Below are 17660 nucleotides of genomic sequence, written 5' to 3' on the forward strand. Positions count from 1 at the left end.
TACAACTTTAAAACTGCACATTATTAATTGGAAAAAGTCCTTGAGGGAGAATGAAGGAGAGAAAAAAAAAAATAATAAAAAAATAGGAAAGCTTTCTGATCTTACTGAGTTAGAACATATGGTTCCAGTATTTCAGGTCTTGTCATAAACTGCACCGAGGAAGAAAGATGTAAGAAAGATTACAGTCTGTCTTGAAACAGAAAATATTGAAATTCTTTTTTTTCTTCTTTTGAACGCATCAAGATCAGCAGTACATCATAAAGGAAAAAAAAAAAGAAAAAAAAAAAGGAAGGATTAAACCCTTGAAACTGAATTTAGTTGAAGAGAACCTGAAAAAAGTCAGTTTTCCTTCAACACAGATAGCGAGACTATACCAAAGTATGGATTGCTAGCCTGCTAAACTCAAAAGAAAATGATCCCAAAGAAAAGATAGGGAAAAAGTTAAGAAAGAGATTAAAGTTTTATTAAAATGACTTGTGTTATTCTATATAGTAATATGCAAGGATGAAAAAGTGAAAGAATTATAAAGGGAGAAAGATAATATTTCATTTTCTGTGAAGTTGGTGGGAAGGACACATTCTGAACAAACAGAAAGGAATAGACAGAATGTAGCAGAAGAAAAAAGGTATGTGAGGACAGACACAGAAATAGATTCTAAAAAAAAGTGGTATAGAATTATTTAAAAGACTAATTATTTTCTTAAAGGAAACAGATGATTTTGTACATTTTTATTATGAACGATGTGCTGGAAAAGTAATTAAAAAAGAAAAAACCCAGCAGTTAACTGCTACCTAAATCATAATTTCTTTCATTTGAAATGTGGAAAAGTACTCTGTAGATGTTTGTGAAGGGATCTTAAGATAAATAAGATAGCAGACATAGATATCTATTCCTATACTGGATTATGTAAAATAAAAAAAATTAACTACTGTACTGATAGATTTAGTTATAATCATTCAAGTAGGAAGCCTTTTCTGGAATGAAGTAAGGATTTTGTAATAGTCAGAAAGGAGAAAGCTCAAGAAAATGCTTGTAGCATAGATCTATTATATTAAAAAATGCTGGTGGTGAGGTTTTTGTCAGCATGCTGGCAGTTATATTACGATGTGCTTTGGTTAGATATATGCACTTAGATCAACTGGGAATTTTTATAGACAGTCTATTTGCAAATACTATTGTGAGGGCCCTAGAAGTGCTGTGTAAAAGGCTTAAAACATGGTTATTTTGTCTTTTCTTGATCCAGAATATAGATTTAATTTTAACAAAGTGGGAATATATGGGCATTGTATAAGGCAAGCATGAGCTTTAGAAATGCGTATGATGACAGACAATTAAAAAACAAATGCATTGCCTTGAAAAAGGATTTATACCTCAAAATATATGAAAATTGGTTGCTGATAAGTATGGCTGGGAAAAAATGAGCAAAGGAAAGACTACAGAAGAGATGAGAAAGAAGATGGAGCAATGAAGAGAGAGATGGAAATCAATATACTTAATACAAAACCTGTTACAAACTGCATCACTGGTGATTACTATCTCAGGAAAGGTGTTAACACCTACTGCCTAATATCTTGTTTGTAACTTTAAATGTGTTTGAAGACCCGTAAGTCTTTAAGAACTTAATCGTGCTGAATGACAGTAGCCCTTTAGATAGGTGATTCTGTCTTTAGGAACAATGATCATATGTAAAAATATGAGTCATTCTGCTAAAGGAGAAAGGACCTCATTATTCAGAATGCTTGAAAATAAGAAAAGGAATATGTTTTCAGTAATTTGATTTTTCTTCTTGGAACAGCTTTGATACATGATGATGATTAAAGACTGGAGAATGAGATGTATTTTAGATCCTGAACTGTCCAACTGTATTAACAGCAGCAATTAACTCATGATACTTTTGAGAGAAAATCAGTTGGATGTTGTCATAACTTTAATGATGTACTTATTTTGTGCAGAGGTGGGGCTTCAAATTGGGTTATCTTCCATTCATGGTCCAGTAGACCATATCTCATCTAATCAGCTTGCTTTGTATTTTCATTTTAGGTTAACAGATTTTTTTAAATCATTGCATCCTCAGAGTTGAAGGAGTTAGAATCTCTAGCCCCACCTTACACTTGAAAGGTATGTATGCAAGTTTTCATACGCTTTCACAAGTGGCAGAGAGCAACAAGCATCACTCATTTGGTGCATCTGGGGTTCCCTGCTTGCATACTATACTGTGAGCTCATATACAAAAAAATTATGAGTTCTCTTCAAAATAGCAAGACAATAAACCACAAAAAGTTGGCATCCTTTGAGTGAAAATGGATCCTGTAGAGAAATTAAAATGTAAAGTACCACTAAAGAATATTTTCAGCTGGAGAAAAGATGAGCTGAGGCAGATGTCAAAAGAAATGTATTTTACATCTCAAAAGATGTCACAGCAGAAGTGCTAGCCTGTGGTTCGGAGATGGAGTATGAAGATAGCAGATGGTGTCAGAACACAGATATCTGACAGAACAGAACTGAAGAATCAGAAAGCTTCAAGTAACTGTTTTGAGTGTGTAGGCTTTAGAAGTGAACCAGGGAAAGGCAAAATCAATATGCCACTGTTGTAGACAGTCAGTAAGAAATGTATAGTGAGTGTAACATCATCCTAACAGATAAGTTAGCAAACACACCCAGGTTAGCATACTGCTTGCAAGCTGAAGGAAAGGACTAGTCGAAAGCCTGTATAGAAATGAATTTCAGTAGATCTCTCCTTGAGCTTTTGAGTGTTGGTTCCACTGCAACAAGTGGAATCAGGTTAGAAATTAAAGGTTCTTGTTTTGTTTCCAGCTCATTTTTATTTTTCTGCAGAAAAAAATGCTAAAAGTAAATAAATAAAAAAAAATTCTTTGCATTGTTATGGGCTTTTGAAATGCATAGAGATAAATATGTGAGATAGTTCTGTTCAGGAATCTAGTAATAAGATCCTTTTCTAACTTCCTCAAGTTAAAGAGCAGAGTGCTTTTTAATAATTTTCTTAAATGGGAAGTTCATCTTGATAACTTCCTGAGGATGAGCTACTTAGACTGTTGTTGGATATGATGAGTTGTTAAGTCACTCATATAACTTCTTTCACAGCCAGTTTGAAAAGCCATTTTCATTTTTATTGTAACTTTTTTATTCTAATCATCAGATTATAGTTGGTCATTGCATGCTTTGTAAGACAACCTACAACCTTTGTACACTGCTGCTTAATGCATCTCTTCAGTGCCATGTGTTTGTGGGAGGCAGGGTTTCTTTTGCTAATCCTACAGTCCTGAAGTTTAGGATAGTACTATTAATTCTTGGAGTGAATGCAGGGACAGTTTTAATTTTGGGATATTAGTCTGCTATGGATGAATCTTTGGGATTTATTTCCCTCCCATGCTAGCTGTGGCTTGCTCCTTGCAAAGAGCAAGCAGGATCTTGGAGCAGAAATACAGACCAGTGGTGGAGATGCCCACAAGCTAAAAAATGTTATGAACACAACTGAGTGGATGCAATCTTCATTAGTTGTTCTTGTTTTAAGCACTAAATAACAAGAGGACTTCTCATCATAAAAGTGATGTGGAAATCTGGAGGCTCAAACCTGTCAATAAATGGCCTTTTAAATTTGGAGCAGTTTACGTTAGCAAGTACTTCAGATGCAGAACAAAAATCTTATTTTCTACCAAGAAAACAACCTCTCATCAGTCAAATCACCTAGCCCAAACTCCTGTTAAAATAATAAAAATAATAATAATATGATAATTTTTGTAAGTCATATATAAGTAGGAACCACAAAAAAAAAAAAAAAAAAAAAAAATGTCCATGGACATCAGCACCCTGCTTTATCTGGCTCTCAGGCCGGCACTCAGACCTCTGAATGTGCTGTGATTGATGGCTCCTTTGGGACTGCCATCTCTGCAGCCACTCTGTGCATTGAGCCATAAGGTATGTAGCAAAACTGCATTGGCACAGTTCCTGAGAAGATGATATCCCAGACTTTAAAGAGGGCAGCTGGAAGTTTTGCCAACTCTTCTGTTCTATCTAGGGTCTATATGAGTTTTCCAACTGCTTTTTTTTTTTTTTTTTTTTTTCTGAAAGCTTCAGCTGTTGTGTTTTTTGCTTATTTAGGAATATGTTGTCCTTTAAAAAGGCATAGGCTTTCTTATTTTTGAAAAAACTGATGATGTAAACACATGGAAAATACACCTTCAGAAGACAGTAATTAATTGCAATGGTAGTGTTTTGACTTGAGGAGTCTGACGTGACTTTTAAGTACTTTGGCTGGAAATAGTCTGTGTCTCTTGAGGGGAAGGGAACAAGGAAGAGGGAGAAAGTGGCTGAACAGAGCTTTCTTGCTTCCAATTTGTCATGGCTGTCTTTTACAGCAACCCTGATATACCTCCGATTTATACCCAGCAGCTAAGAGTAATGAGTCTGTAGCTAACTCACCACAATCACCTCTCCCTTCTGCTTGTGAGTGTGGGTAGAGGTAGTTTCATAGTTTCATAGTCTCGTGCGGGTTGGAAGGGACCTTAGAGGTCATCGAGTCCAGCCCCTGGGATTTGAGCCTCTGTGTAGCAGAGCGGCACTTCTACCACTTGCGCCACAGGGGAGATTCAAACTCCGGTGTAGTGACAAATCAGAGCTACAAGGTTCAATTTCTAAAGAAGTATTAGCTGAGAAATTCATTGCTAGTCTGCCGAAGAGAAAGAGATGGTGCTGAATCCAAGAAAGGTGGAGCTAAGATATTTTAGGACAAGGCCAGCTGCCTAGAATATCTTAGTGGCAGGAAAGGGTCCAGCTGTGACATGAGGTCCAGTCAGGAAAGATTCATATGTTGTATACTCCTTGTTATGAAGCAGATTAATTTGTTTATTTGTGTGTTATGGCACTTTAAAAAATGCCACCATCTTTCTATATTTCTGTATTTATGAGTTAGAGTTCCAAAGGTACGGAGTTCAAGTAGGTGGACAACTGCTAGGACTTTTGAAGGTAGTTTGCATGAATTTTCTGCTAAATTTGGATCTAGGACTCTATCAAAAGAGATAAATGCTATGTTTGTATAAAGCACTTCTACATTGCACATCTGCTGTGGTGATGAGTGTTATAGGTAGAAGAAACAGAGTGACTGCAGTGCTTTTGTGTATATACATTTATGTTTTTATTTTGATTTCACTTAAGCATACTGTAAGAATTTTATCATAGGAGTACAAAAATTCTTAGGAAGATTTTATAATTTCTGACACACTTAATTTTGGTCTTCTGCTCAGAAAAGTGTTGCATCTTCCAGAACCTGTGCTTCACTGATGTCTTTAGAGCCAGTGTAGAAAAATGCAATCTTTAAGCCATACAGTGCCCATGCATATAATCTACATTGGAGGAAGATCCACTTTTGTGATTTTTATATGTCCAAGCACAACTTTTAAAGCTATTTTCAAATTTGCTTTTCAAAAATAGTTATGACTAACTAATGCTGCTGATGTGATTATTCAGCATCACAAAATACGGTGCTCAGTTAGATAACTACTGTATGTATTCAGAGTGATTCTGTGATCTCACACTGTGAGAATAACTCCTAGTGTAAGGCCGAGAGAAACTGAAAATACTCCATTTATATGTAGAAAACTCGTCATCCAGGTTGGCAGACTTAATCACAAAGAGAGACCGATAAGTAAAGGCTTGGAATATAAAAGGGAAAAGACTACATAGTTATACAGAAATTCCTGAAATAAGAAAGTATGTTCTGCTGTATTTATACAGTATTGTACTGTAGTTATTAATATTAAAAAGATGAAGGATTTAATGACCTATTGCTAAGGTGCAGAAAGTTGCCATAGTATAGAGTGATCTGCATACCTGAAATAGTCGACAGTGATACAGTACTGTTAAAATTAACATGAGAAAACCTTCACCTAGTGATCTATGTGGTTGAAAAATTGAATGTTGGTCAGCAGTGTGCACTTGCAACAAAGAAAGGCAGCAGTCGTTTAGACTGCATTAGGAAAAGCATTGCTGTCAGACTGAGGGAAACAATCCTCTTTTTAGCACAAGTGAGACACATCTCGAGGGCTGGCACCCCAGTGCAGGGCCTCCCCAGTGCCAGAGTAATAAAGACATAATGGAGAAAGTCCAGTGAAGGGCAATCAAGATGTTCAGAGGATTGGAGAACTGAACATGTAAATAGAGGCTGACAGTTGAGACTACTAGCTTGGAGAAGAGAAGGTTTTGTGGGAATCTCATCAAGATTACTCAACCAGTGGGAGTAATGAAGGTGGAGTCAGATTTTTGTCAGTGTATCCAGTGATGTTAGAAGAGGCAGTGGGTGAAGAATGAAGAACAGAAAATTTTGTTTAAACTGGAACTTTTTTTTTTTTTTTTTGCTATAAAGGTAGTCAAGCACTGGAGCGAGTTTTATAGCAAGTCTGTGGGATGCCGATCTTTGGAGATACACAAAACCTTGACTGAGCACGATCCTGAGCAACCTTGCTGTAGCTGACCCTGTTTGAGCAGGACAGTGGTCTAGGCCATTTTCCAACCCCAACCACATTGTGATTCTGTGAGTTCCAACTTGTAATGATAATGGATTAATATGTGTTGTTTAAATTGGTTTTGCTTTATACTGGATGATAATTTGAGTGTGGTTTCAACAGAAATATAAGAGTTTAAAATTATGTTATATACCTAATATGACGTGGGATAGTTTCCATCAAACATGGAATTATTTGAGCAGATTCTTGCATGGAAATCTACATGAGATTGTTTTAAGTTGCAGTTCAAAAAGCATATTTTATCTTTGATATACAGAAAGTGGTTCATGTTTCCTTGCACATTTTCACTCTTCAATGGGAAACTAGTGTAAGAGGTCATTAGTTTAGCAAGCCAGGACAGATTACTGCTGGTGACGGACTTGATTTGCAAAGCTGGCCCAATCAGAACATCTGGTTAGAGTAATGGAATAATTACTGCTGCTTTTCCAGCTTTATTCTGCCATTACTTTTCCTTCTGTTTTCGTGTTAAAGTTAAAAATGGATTTCTTCCTTTTGCAGGAAGACTGATAGAAATGTACTGTTACTGTTTAACTATTGCCACTGCTGGACTCATGAATTTTTAAGAAGTTAAACAGAAGGGCACGAATAATACCAAGTCAAAACTTGGTTTGTACATCAGAGTATTCACAGATAACATTCCCCCTATTTGCTCTGTCCTCATCCAGCTTCTCTCCCCACTGCATTGCTATTATCATTTCAAAGGAGAAAAGAACAGAGAGAATTTACAATATGGATTTCTTTTTCACTTTCTCTGTAATAAAATGCAAACAACTTTATTTTCTACAAGGCTATCGTTGCTTTGCTTTTAATCAAACAAACATCATACCCATTAATTATTGTTTTATTTAATTAGGAATTGAATGATTGAGAAATAGTTCTTGGTGGTTCACAAAGATGCCTCTTGAGCTGCCCAACAAAGTTATAAATAAAGAAGGATGTGAGAAAGTGGTACTTCAAAAGTTCCATGTTAATGTTAATATGAAAGAACTCTCCATGAGTTATTTGCATTAACTAAAGATGACCTGAGATCAAAGTCAGAGCCCATTGGAGTTTGAGCTTCCAAGGTAGCCTAGTTCTGAGATGTCTACTGAAATCTTCCAGAAATGAAATATAAACTACTATAATGTGCTATCAAAACTGTCAAGCTGGTTCAGCAGAATGAGTGATATGTTTAAATTTGATTGTTATTCAAAAGCTCCATGAAAGTAGAATACATGCATCCAAATGGCCAGAAGCGACTTCCGTGTCCAGTTATCAAAAACAAGCTTAACAAAAACTGTCAAGTTCTGAATTGTGTTTTTTTAACACACCGTAATTTGATAAAATGATTACCCTTAAGGAGGACTTTGTGTGTAGATTAATAAACATTTTTCCTACTTAGCTGTACAAAGCAGTGATTAAAATAAAAAGTAAGTAATTTCAGTTTTAGCTCTCTTGTGAAAAATTTAAATGTTACATTTGTCAACAATTCTTCAACAATATTGTAAAGTGTGCTGGCACAAAAGGTGAGGGTTTAACATTAAGCAAAGCTTGATAGACTGTAAGTACTCACAAAGCTGCTCTTGTTGAAAATGACTGAATATGTAAAATTAATTAGTATAGTTCTGATCAGTGATTCTCTCTCAGTAATAGTTTAACTGGAATTAATAATCAGCGGCTTTTTGTATCTTTTAATATATGCTTCTGACTTCGTACATTAAAAATACAACTGAAAGTTTTGTTAGGGAACCTTGCTGCAAGCTCTCATCTCTTTAAAATAAAGGCAAGACAAGCTTATGGAGAAGAAATGTAATTAAAGTCGTGGAAGAAATTGAAGGGGGTGGGTGAAATGAGGACAGCAAAGATTTTTCTCTCCCCTTTAAAATCCAAAGCACGGGGGAGATGGAAACCAGAGAGCAATGCAAACCACTTCTTAGCTCATAGCAAGTTACCTCTAAAGTGCTCAGCTAAAACTTCTGTTTTCTAGGCCTTTTGGAAATCCACTGAGACTAGTTCTCTGTGTTCTCCAGTTTTAGCACAGAATAGATTAAATACAGAGATATGAAGCTAAGAAAACATTTTAAATGTTACTTTCTGTATTTGATGTAGGTACTGTGGTCCTTTATTTCCAGGTCCAGTAATGAGTTTCACAGAAACTTGGTGCTTTTCTTGTTGTGCTGTATTGTAGACTTGTAGTATAAAATGCTTTCACTTTGAGGAAAAAGATGAGATTTTTTATAATTTAAGAAGAAAAAGATGCAAGTTAAAAGTGTAAATGTGTACGTCTAAAAAATAACAGATTGAGAGAAAAAAGATTTGAAAAACATTGTTTTAAAATGGTCTTATGAAGTATTACATGCCGGGAATTAAATTTTTGTTGTTTAATGGTTAGATAGCTTGAAGAAAATAAATTCAAGATCCAAGGAGTGCATATGAAACATTCTGACAGACATGATGTTTGTTGTTACTGAGAGCAATTCAAAAAAGGCAGCTTTTGTGTTTTGATGACACAGTAAGAAGTATTTAAAATTTTTTTTTACAATAAGTCTAAATTTAAAGTTGCTTGCCTGTTTTCATTTCCAATTGAAGTTGGATCTTTTGGAAGATAGACAGGAGCTGGACTGAACAGTCCCTGTGGATCCTTTCCAGCTCAGGACATTCTGTGATCTTATTTGCCATACTACATGTATCACTTTACTACTGGCAATAAATTTGCATTTAGAAGCTTCACTGCTGTTCCAGTGGCTTTCAATAGATGGCAATTCATGTTTTATAGTGCAATGGACACAGCATGAATAAATCACACCTTCAGAATTTGGCTTTTTAGTCATGGATTAAGCTAGGCTAAAGGATTGTTAACTTTATAAAAACTGATAGTTTGCTTTGTATTAAGATCAATCCTTCACTTTTTTCTGTGGTACATTCAGTGAAGTGTTATTTCCTTTTCTCAGTTACGCATAAAAATAACTTATTTCTAGGAAATACTTGAATCCATCACTTTGGTCAAATGAGAGTAAACTTAGCAAAGATGTATGAAATAGTGCATGTTTCAGGTACCTTGTCTTATAGTACTTCAAGTTGTCTCTTTTCTTTAGGCACACAAGAGACATGGAGCAGAAGAATGTGGCATATCAGTGCATGATGCATTTATAGCTGCTTATTTTTTCAGTATCTTGCTCCTTAATGAATTGCTTCAAGGCATGATTTTGGCTGGCTTGACATAAGCCTGAAAGTCAGTTTTTATCCCTTAATTTGATCTGATCAGTTACTGTATAGAATCATGTTTTACCGTGTTCCAAGTAATTGCCCTTGAACAACAAATACATGTCCTAAAAAGTTCAAATGCCTTGAAGAATATGTAAAGAGTCTCCAAAGTGAACAGATCCGTTAAGTGTTCAACTCCTGCAGTTCCTGCTTTTTAACTTAAACTTCAAAGTGATGATGGTTGAGATGGCACTTCCACTGTCTCAGGTTTAGTTGTATGATCATAAATAGTAGGTGAAAGTCAGACATGCAGTAATCATTTTTGTCACTAGAAAAAAGTTCACAGTGGAAACAGAAGATGGACGCATTGAACCTAATGTGCTGAGTCAATGTTACGACTTAACATACTTTTTGCTTTAATTAAAATAGAATATTCACCAGGGCATTTGGATATTTCCTGACAAATTCTTTGTTTTCTTATATTGCACTACTTTACTCGTATTGAACATTTTGAATGAAACTCTCTTAAAATAGAAGATTCTTTTTCTAGTTGTAATTGTACAACATAAAGGGCTGAGTGGAGAATCAGTTACTTGATTAGACCTTCAGTGTTCAAATAAATAATGACAACAGTAATAACAATTTGTGCTCTGGAGTGTTTTAACTTGCCATAGGAGACCCACAGCTGAAAACAGTGAAGATGAAATATCTCCTTCAAATGGACCAGTGATGTTAAACATATTTGGAGTGGGGGGTGTGGGGAAGGTAAGGAAAAAACTGCCAGCAGTGCTGGCAGAAAAACTCATATGAACTCTAGTAAACATTATTCTGCAAATGCCATTCTAAACAGACATACCTCTATGAACAGTAGCCTGACATTTATAACTATACTAAATAATGCAACAAAAGAGTTTTCAAGGTTCGTGTGAACCTTTCCACAAGCATACTTTGCAGTTTCTTCAATTATTTACTATGTTTAGAAACACCTCAGTAAATCAGGTTTTTGAGACAAAGCAAATATTAACTGTAGAGTTACGCGAGCATTTTGAATTTGTGTTGGAGAAATGGTGTAAATTCTGTGTGATCTGTGGTTTTTACTAAACAGTGAAGCAAACCACTTTTCCATTTATGCCAGTAGAAACCAAATAACCTGATCTATTTTTGTGAGTTTAAGTATGTAGAACATCACAGTAATATGTCATTAACAAGACAAATGAGTAGTTGATTCTCTACTGTTGTGTACTAGGACCCATGTATTTCTTAAAATCAGAATAAAATTTCCAGCTTGTTGTGAGCAGAGAGCATAAACCTCAATGAAAGTTTATTGCACTGAATTGACGTTTTTTAATGATAGTGTTATAACTGAGAAATTTGTTACGCTGTTTTCATACATAAGAGGCCATTACTACCATGCTTTAGTCTGACCAAAGTTAATGAGATATCTACAATGAACTATTTTATCACAGAATTTACTTGTTTAGTTTTAGTGTATTAATATCACATTGTGTGAGAGCCTGTATATATTTAGGAAGTGCATGAATATGGGCTACAGGGATTTTGTTTCTAAATGTGTATAATTTTGTGCCATTCAGGCTCCTGTGTGCCTTGGTCCAAAGCTTGATAATGAAAGAAATGCTGCTTTCTTTGAGAGTGGGTGGGCAGTGAGAAGCAATATTCTGTTCTTTCCAGAAAGCCTATACCTGGCCATTGTCAAGGTCAAAGTAATTGTTTGAGCCATGCTAAGGTAGACATTAAGTAGACATTACATGTCTACTGAATAATATTTTGGGTCACAAGTAGGGTTTCTGAAACTGCTTTGATTTTGGTTTTAGAAGCTTTTTTTCTTTAAGCTCCTAAAACTCTTCAGGATTTCAGAAAACTGAAAAAAAGGCCATTGTTAGGAAGATTTGTTGATTCGTGCATAATAAAGGGCTCCATGTATCTACTAGAATGATGTGCTCCTTCTCTATTAAATTTTAAATGGTCCATAAAAATATTTCAGAAAACAGAACTATTACCTTTTGCGTGTTTTTTTTTTTTTTTTTTTTTTTTAAGAAAGGTTTTGAAAGCTCTACAAGTGTCAGAAGCTTACTTGAGGATCTGCTTATTTGGGTGATCTGAAGACAGTCTTGGAAAAGAACCAGTGTACAAGCTCAAGCAGATCAAACAATTCTCTGTTGGCCTCAAACAACAGAACAGGCTGAGGTTCATGTTTTCAGAATTTGTGAATTTCTCTTGAACAGCTAATAACGTATTTTGTTTCATGTTAACTTTTAAAAGCAAATTTTCTGGTTGAATTTTTATCAATATCAAAGGGAACAGTTTTCTAAATATTCAGTGGCTTGCCCTTTTCCCCCATCTCTCTGTGTAGTAGAATACACCAGAGCAAAACCCAGAAACCATCCTTTCTAAAATATAATAGAGTGTGACTGCTAATAATGATATATCTCAAATACTGAAATGGTTCTTTATAAGTCTTTGAAAATCTCTCAGTATCCCTAGGGAAGATGTTATCTGTATCAGAAAATCCAGTAGTATTTACCTCAGATCCTTGTTGTCTTTACAGATAGTCTTTATAATGTAAGTACTAAATATGTGCAGACACGGCTTACTGTCAAGGATTAAAATTTAGCTGTACAAACATATAATAACATATTCTCATATTTCAGGGATTTGTAGGACAAGATCCTTTTGCTTACAAATTTGCTCTCTACATGAACTGTTCTGAAAATTCAACAAAATTAATTTATAACCAAGTTTTCAGGCATAACATTAGTATATGTAGTAAATTATTTAAATTATAGAGTGGTCAAGACTAATGCATGTGACCACTGAATCTAGGTCCCTATCTGTAAAACGAAGTGACTGTATGAGTAAAGCAACAGAACATAAAATTGAGTTTAGGGAGAATATTTAAGAAATCAAAACCTATTTTATTGCAGTATGCTCTGTTGGATCAGTAGAAGAAATACTAATCTTTTGCTAATATTTCATGTGAAGAAATTGTCAGAACATCCTTTTCTGCAATGAGGAAGGAGTGCAAAGTAGTTTTGCTGATAATGGGTGCATGTTAAGTAAGGAAAAAAAGCAAAACAAAATACCTTATTTCCTTAACCAGTCTGATATTTCAAAATGTTGAACTTGATATTACTGTCTTAGCCAGTGAACATGAGATTTCTGAAAATGAAAGTTAGGTGGCTGAAATGAACTGAAAACATTCTGTTTACTACAAATGATATAGGACAACACAGTGACCTCCTGAGTGTGTTTTTTATTTTATTTTTTTAAGGAATTAATTTTCTCAAGAATTAGTTCAGATTGCTGAAGGCTGTGTCAGATTCTTTATGTATATGCCTGATAGCTGCACTCACACTAAATAGGCAAAGAAAAAATAAATAAATAGCAACATGACTATCAGTTTGTGAATTGTCAGTTTTAATTTCTTGATTGGCTCACCAATCTCTTATCTTCCAAGAAAGGACAGGAAGGGAAAAGCAACAGTTATTTTTGACATGCCCTTAGGTAATTATATTCTTCTTCATCAGACAAGAATGTGTATGCTTGACTGAACAATTCAGAAATTAAAAGCTGCTGCACTTATTTGAAAGGCATGTTTTCTTTTGGGGTTTGTGCCACCACTTAGAATAATATTTGTCTCATTTTAGCTATGATCCTCTCTAGGGGAATCAAGTAGGATGGCTTCTTTTAGCATTATTGATGAAGATATAGCTGATCAAAAGTGTAGTAGTGTATTTTAATTTCCAATTAAAAGTTAATTTTAGTATAGAAGACAGGAGTAGCACATATGTCACAGAACTGTGCTAGGCTAGTTTGCCTGTTAGAGCACACTAGGCCACAGTGACAGTTTCATCCATGGACATAGGATGATGTGTGAGGTGGGTATTGGGGTTTGTTTCTGCAGGATAACATCCCCTTGTGTATGTGCCCTGGGGAGCTGCCAGACATCAGATGAAGGCAGGGACACAGGGACAAGTGGTTTTGGTCACATCTCCATAGGAAGCATATGACAAGCCCTCTCAAGACGAGGAAGAGGAGGTAGGACTCCAGCTTTTCTTTTCCTTTTCTGGATATCTTGCTATCATCAAGTTTGGATGCCTTGAAATTAGCCAGCTCTTGAATCGCCACCAACAACTCCCTTACAGACTGCAGATGATGTAATTAACTGGTTCTAAAGCATTGCTTTTCTCTGGGAGGTGAATGAGGATCAAATTTGTTGAACAGATATCAGACATGAGACTCAAATTTAGGAATGTAAATCAAAATGGTTTTTCTTTTCTTGAGGAGGCTGGACTCACGCTTCTGCTGCAGCTGTACATGCTGTGGTTGCCTCCCTGACCAGGAAATGAGATCACTGTTGTTAAAGTGCGAAACGTGCACTGCAGCAAGTAATCTTACTGACCAAAATGTGAATAATACTGGCTGAGGTTCTCCAAATCGTAATCTCTCTGTTCCTTATTTCATGCTCACACAGTTCTTTTAATTAATGAATTAAAAAAAGAAATACCAATAATCAACTCTAGCTCAGATACGTGGAATATAATTCTTGCTTGTCATCTGGCTCATGAATTTCCCCTTCAGGATATTGACAAAATTAACATTAGATAATATTTCTGAGGAGTTTTCGCATTCTCAACTTCGAAGAGAGGGTTAAGTTTTGTGCTTGCTTGTTGGAAGTTTTATTTTATTTTATTTATTTTTTATTTTTTTCATTTAAGTAGAATTAATTTGATCTTTGTAGCTCACTAGCTTTCTAATCTCCAAAGCTATATTATCACCAGCTTATAATAAACTACATGCTGATTGATAGAATGGCAGGGAAAAGTTTTTTCTCATTTGGTTGGAAATGCATCATTTGCCAGAAGTGCAAATTTCTTTTTTTTCTAGCTAACCATTTCTTTTACTAACATTTCATTCCACTCAAGTCACTCAAATGTTAAGATTTGTTTCTGTACTACTACATGGGGTAACAGCTTACTACTGCTTTTCCTGTGTTAAAACTCTGCATGCACAGAACTGCTTGAACTAAATGTTTATGAATATATGTTCAAAACCATGTATTTGATAACAAATAAGAAGTCAAACCCAGATATATGTAGAATAAAGCCTTCTGTCTTTTGCTAGTTCACAGTGTTATCGTTTATCTGCATCACCACATAGCAAGCTTTGCAAATAAGATCTTTTTGTAGCAGTCTACAGGCAAATCTTTACAGCTGGCTTTCTGTTGTGTTCTGATTCAGATCCAAGCTTTTAATGCAGCTCATCTTCTAGAATGTCCTTAATCATGAGGAGAAAGGGAGAGATGACTGCTATGCATTTTTTTAGATGTAATATGTTTTGGGGTTTTACCAAGACCAAAGTCTCTTGATAACTGCTGAGCTTACATGAAGCAGGAGGGAGGGAGGAGAAAGTGTAATATTAAATACAGTAGAGAAAACTACACATAACCTTTGGAAAGGAAGAACTGTGTGACATCTAAAACACTATATTTAAACAGATTACATGTTATATTTGATGTTAGTGAAATGCACCAATTTGTGAATTTGAGCCTGATGAGACATATGACTTCACAGCAGGAATGAGAAATATTGTCATTACATCCAGGTAGAAAATTGATTTTTACTTAGTGTGAAAGGTGATGTGTAATATTTCTTTAATTCTGTAGTGGAAGCAGAATGCATCTCTTCATGCTGTACAAAAATCAATTTACCAAAGCAGAATTAGAATTAGAATCTGCATAGTATCTCTTGAATTAGGAAAAAAGTCGCAGGAAGAGATACTGGTGCACTGATGTTCATTCCTCTGTGCTTGTGCTGTGTGTACTAAGAACTGATCCAGCACCCATCAGTTTTCTAAACTTGTCTGCTGGCTGCAAATCATAGATACTGCTCATACCAGAATTCTTGCTTCCTTACATATGGCTCGTTATTCAGGAAAGCCATCAGATCAACCCAAATCATATCATAAGACATGATATCACTGCTCATCATACAAATTTGCTTCATGTAAGTTTTGTTGAAATAATTTGGGTGGTTTTCTGTCTGTGTGTATAGACAGCTTTCCAGGTTACAATCTGTGCTGGTTCAGTGCAAGCAAGAGTAGGCCTTTTTGACAGCTCAGTCAGGTGAACTGCTACATCTCTGAGGTAGAAGAATAAATGCTTTGAGTGTGATTGAAAAATGTTGCATTTAATCTTTTCAACAAGAAGCCATCAATCCATTGCCTTTGGGGAGACACTGAGAAAACTTCAGAGTAACAGAACATGATTTACATTTGATAGCTTAAATCCTAGAGCAGAGAAAATAGGCCATTATAGCGATGAAACAACCTCCATTGTTACTTGTTCTACAAAAATAATATAAGAGGATTGAAGGCTGATAAATAATCTGTAACGATATCATTCAACCACTTTTTTTTTTTTTTTTTTTTTTTTTTAAAGCCTTCACAAAATTCAAACTTATCTTTTTACCGTGACTAGTTAGATACTACAAAAAAGCTAATTCATAGCAGTGGTTACAGGTTACAGAATGACTGATCTTTTTGGTCAGTGCTTTGCTGGTTACAGTTATCAGGTCTCACTGCAACAAGATTTCTTATCTTGGACACTGAGAAGCAGGTCATACGTATATATTATTTTTCATTACATACATGTATTTGTAAAAACACAATCAGTTGGCTGAACAAGTTACTGCCACTGGAATAACAAAAGGTCAGAAGTTTCACTGTACTGGTATGAGACGTGCTTTGCTTAAACTTTAACCTTTTAATATTGTATTCCACTTTTTTCCCCTGCCTGTTTCATTGACTATACATATTATAAACCTGAAGAAAATCTGAATCTATATATTGATTTCTATAAGATCTTTTGCTGAAAGTGGAGCGCATACAAACCTATAGAAGACTTAAATTCATATAATATTATACTATAATGGCAGAATTTTAGAAAAATATGACTACCTGATGCTATGATAGTAATTACTATTAAGAAGGTAATAGAACTTGCTGAAATGAACAGTTTGTTATTTATCAGATCTGTTCTTTATCTGTAGCATTTTTCTTAAGACAATACTTACGTGGCATGGGCACAACTGTTGGTAACATTTAAAGGGTAAATTATGTGGGCATTTAACAGTATTGTGTCTGTTAATTTGTTTCTGCACTTGTGCTTCCATTAATGAGACTTGTCTACTAGTGTGACTTAGGGTAGATGCATCTTTATGGATCATCCCTCTCTTTCCTGGCCAGGTAATCCCACAGTTCATGGTTTTCCCAGCATCACTGTCAGACTTGAAGTGTCTACTTCCCTGAGAGTACACGTACCTCACAGTTTGGGTACTGTCACTTCTGCCCATGCAGTCTTTCAGACTGGAAGCCTGAGGTTTGCATGTGGGAAAATTTTGGCTGTATTGACAATACGTAAGCTTCTGCCTTCATTAGGTACTGCAGCCTGATGTTTTAAAGAAAGATGCCTGCAGGAAGAGCTATTTGAGAGTCCATATAATGAAAACTGCACTCAAATAAACTGCACTGCTGCCAGTGTAGGAGTACTAGGCAGACACTTGCATACCAGGCATTAAAGTGTACTTTGATACAACCATATAGGAGAGTGTATCTACAGAGACTTTGAAGCTTATATGTAAATATCAGACTATAAAGAACTGTGATGGTCAATCAGACCTGTTGTCTATTCAGGACATCTTTGTCTTCAGGAAGGGCCAAATGTAAGAGAATATGTTAGTTGGGAAGTTGGGAATCTTTGTCCTTGTTAGCATGGAGGCAGTATGTCTTCAGTACTGTGAGAACATGGCAGTGGTGCTTTTTGGACTACAAAGTGCAGGATTACTTGTTTGGGTCTCAGTCAGTTCAGGGATTGTTTTTTACTGCTATGTAGACATGAGCTAATGAGGGTTTTTTGTTTGT

The 17660-nt window shown here is 35.5% G+C and overlaps 1 long non-coding RNA gene across 2 annotated transcripts in view; it reads left to right on the forward strand.

Annotated features, from left to right (window-relative positions):
- The window catches only part of LOC107313083 (uncharacterized), a 281315-nt gene that overhangs the window by 44075 nt on the left and 219580 nt on the right, over positions 1–17660 (forward strand). Inside the window, exons 2-3 of one of the 2 annotated variants that reach the window (XR_014945257.1) lie at positions 2041–2118; positions 6380–6547. This is a non-coding gene — a long non-coding RNA (uncharacterized LOC107313083). The remainder of the gene's footprint in view (positions 1–2040; positions 2119–6379; positions 6548–17660) is intronic. The other variant, XR_001554788.3, reaches the window with a different exon arrangement.

This window comes from Coturnix japonica, chromosome 4, assembly GCF_054131305.1.
Source record: "Coturnix japonica strain WE chromosome 4, WE-NBRP24, whole genome shotgun sequence".
NCBI lineage: Eukaryota > Metazoa > Chordata > Aves > Galliformes > Phasianidae > Coturnix > Coturnix japonica.